Source organism: Pholcus phalangioides, unplaced genomic scaffold (assembly GCF_987345545.1).
Source record: "Pholcus phalangioides strain wild (caught in Gottingen) unplaced genomic scaffold, Ppha-v1.0 ptg000021l_1, whole genome shotgun sequence".
Classification (NCBI taxonomy): Eukaryota; Metazoa; Arthropoda; class Arachnida; order Araneae; family Pholcidae; genus Pholcus; species Pholcus phalangioides.
In genome coordinates this window covers 12,051,257-12,055,086 of record NW_028301614.1, presented here as the reverse complement: position 1 = coordinate 12,055,086, position 3,830 = coordinate 12,051,257, and positions in this window count along the sequence as shown.

Genomic DNA, 3,830 nt, shown 5'->3' with positions numbered 1-3,830 from the left:
TGTATTTCTGTTCGAAACTCATTTGTGTTGTGCCTGCTTCATAACATGGTCATTTAATCATAGGAAATTTCTGAAAAAATTTTGTGTTGTATAGAGCATTTTTTTTAGCATCTGGATATTTTCAGTGTTAAATATACAAGGTAAAATGCTGTAAAATATAGATTTGTAAACATTAACAGCTTTTGTTACTATAACCCACATTCTGTCTTCTAGATCATTTGAGACTCTAAATTTACTGGAGAGGTGAACGTCTGGTTATGTTATCCTCCAACTTTGAGACATGAATTTGAGCCAGTCTTCCACTTGGCAAGTCTTTCTGCAGAGATCAGACAGATTTACAATACTTAAATTACATGAAAATACAGGGATCTGTTTTGATTCAAAATATGTCAGATAGCCGAACCAGTAGAACACGAAACATGGATAACTCTGCCGTCATAAATATGTTAGGGCCACACATACTCTCGCAACACTTGTTCCAGCATGTACCAATTTGTCAGAAATTCACCACAGAAATATTTACGAGGTGTATTTTTACGGTCAAGTTTTATGGTCTGTGGTGAAGAGTGATCATAGTGACAGACTGAATCTCGAGAACCCCATCATTACCGCAGTGGTGGTCAGCTAAGTTGGTTTTCTGATTCCCAACTTTGGCTCGCATTCGTGTCGTGTCTCAATCTCCCCATTGAAAAATCTTGCCACTGAGAACTTGGCCACTAACGACCGTGTTCACCGACAGTTTATACTACAATCGCAGTTGACAGGATTGAAGACCAGTCGAGACGGATATTGGTTAAATTCAGGATTTTAACCAATCTATGTCGATCGCTCATCCTTTTACCTACGATTGTAATTTAAACTGTGGCCGTTGCAATGGTACACATATTGAATTATTACACTTCACTCTGTGTACTAACTTCTGAAATATAGATGGCAGCACTGAAAAATCTGACGTTATACACTATCTACCAATAAGTATTTGGACACCTATGCAAATAACGATATCTGCGGTCCTGAGATACGTCACGCCCTCCGCCGGTATATATCGTGTAGGAAACATTGGCATTAGTCGCATGCAAGATGCCGCGCAGTTCGGAGCTGTCTGATTTCGAGAAAAGTATAATTATCGGGTATCACAAAAATGACCGATCCTTAAGGGACATATCTAGCGAGCTGAAGTACCCAAAATCGACAGTGGCCTATGTGATTAAGAAGTGGAAGGTGAGCAGTGATTGTCGGAATTTGCCCCGAGTCGGCAGACCAACGAAACTGGGAGATAGAGACCGACGGGTGCTGTCCAGAGAAATTCGGAAGAACCGCACCCAACCGATGGCCCTCATCCGCGAGGAGTTTCAACAGGCATCCGGGAGTATTGTTTCAATGAATACCATCCGTAAGAAAGCACATCTGATTGGTTTTCATGGTCGTGCTGCTGCCCATAAGCCTTTGATCACAAAGTCCAACCGCGTTGCTCGGTTAATGTGGTGCAAGGCACATCGAAATTGGACCGTAGATCAGTGGGAAACGGGTTCACCCTCTACCGTTCGTATGGCTGGGTCTGGCGTCTGCCTGGAGAACGTCTCCTGCCAGAATGCATTGTGCCAACAGTCAAGTTCGGCGGAGGTGGAATTATGGTCTGGGGGTGTTTCACCTGGTATGGACTGGGACCCTTGGTCCCCATTCATTGTAAGCTCAACGCCGATGCCTACTGCACTATTTTGGATGACAATGGGCTTCCTACGTTGTGGCAGTTTTACGGGGTGGACCCCTGTTACTTCCAGGACGACAATGCCAGCTGTCATACTGCGAGGTTAACCAAGGCTTGGTATGGTGCCAATGGGGTTCATCGAATGGACTGGCCTGCTCAGACCTGAACCCTATCGAGAACCTCTGGGACGAGTTGGATCGCCGAATCAAGGGGTGCCCTACCCGTCCAAAATCGGTGAAGGAATTGACATGTCTTCTCCAAGCCGAGTGGAAGAAAATACCACTAGCCGTCACACAAGGACTTGTGGAAAGTATGCCCCGGAGGGTTCACGCTGTAATTGCCTCTCGTGGAGGCTCTACCAACTATTGATTTTGAATAAAGTTAGTTTTTCTTATCTATCACAGGTGTCCAAATACTTATTGGTAGATAGTGTATATGCAATCAAACTGTTACACTTCGGGCACAACTCGCTTGGTAGTAAATTGCCCATGGTGATATATAGACCAGAGTTGTGCTCAAATTTTGCACTTCAGCACACACAATGCTTTGAGAATTTTCCAATGCAATACTAATTGTGTGGTGATCTGAATTGTATTGATGGGAGGAAAACTAGATACACATATAATTTACAAATTATATTTGGTGCCATTATATATGCTCACCTAGTGGTATCTTGGAATTGTTATCACTGAAAATACTGTTGATATGCCCTTAAAATTCAGTAATTTTGTAAAAAAAAAAATTTCATATTTTCTATCATCCTGCTTTTATCAAACTTATATAGTGTAATCCTAGTCTGATATAAAATATAGGAAAGTTTTCTCAATAGTGACATGGTGGATTATTAAGTCATGGTTTTATTAGACATGTTAAAAAATATCGTTGAGAAAATATTGTACCAAGAGGCATTATATATGTATGATGTGTCATGTAGTTTAATTTACGCTTCTGGCATCTCTTAATTCAAAATTATTGGTACCATTATAGAAGGATTTATCGTAGAAGAGGAAAGAGCTTTTATATTAGAAGCTTAGAATTTTTAGCTTAAAAGTTTTCAGTTTTTTTGGCTGACGTGAAGTACAGTTTTTGTCTTTCGACGTTTTGTTCTCATGAGTGGCGAACATTTTCAAGAAATCATTACATAACTGCGGGCAAAAGGCTACTACTTACGCTTTCTCCGAGTCGCACTGCCTCGTCGGGATTGATCTGTTTACCCCATTGACCGAAGTTGTTCCTAAGTGCTGTGGATAATGCTTGGGTTTCAATCTCATTTTGAAAATCGGAAACCAAGCACACTGTTGATTTTCATTCTCTCTTCCTTTTTGTTGAAGCACTTCTGCTTGTGAATTTTGATTGCTTCTCTAAAAATATGTTGAAAATATCTTGTGTCGTTGGATAACACTTGGGTGTTTGTGAAGAGAATTTTGTTAAACTTTTAAGCTAAATTCTAATTTGAACGATGACTGCTAAAGCCTTTTTTTGTTTCGCTTATTAGAAGCGTTTAACATTTGATTCCTTATACTGAAGGCAAATGCAAACAAGATTTCAAAGAATGTTGTAGAGTGGTTTGTGGTCAGGGCCGCAACGAGGGCATATGGGGTCGTGCACTGGACCAGAGGGGTGCTGAATTCATTCTTTAAATGCTGCCCTGCCCACAGTACACTTCCATATTAGGGGCCGTTTTTGTCCGTCCGTCCCCCCCCCCCCCCGTCAGCAAAATTTCGTCATCAGCTCTGCCCCTCTGAATCCTAACTCATATTTTCATAATGGGTGGTTGATGACGTAAGCATTATCCAACCCCCCCCCCCGTCATCAAAAATCAAAAGTCGTCAGCAAATCGGAAACTCCCCCCCCCCACCATCGATGATGACGTAATACTTGAACGGCCCCTTACCCATAAGTATAAACTTATATACACAGCCCCCGAGACACCCATTTTGTTCCAGATTACTTATCAAGTGGCCTGCAACACGTAGCCTTTTTTTTACATGTTAACTGGTGGGGCAAAGCCCATTTCTTGTTTTTTTGGAACAGCTTCAACTTCAAACCCTATTAATATGATGGGAGTCAAAGAAATAAAAAGTTTTTGCCATTTGCGAGGCCGATTTTTTTTATGACCGAT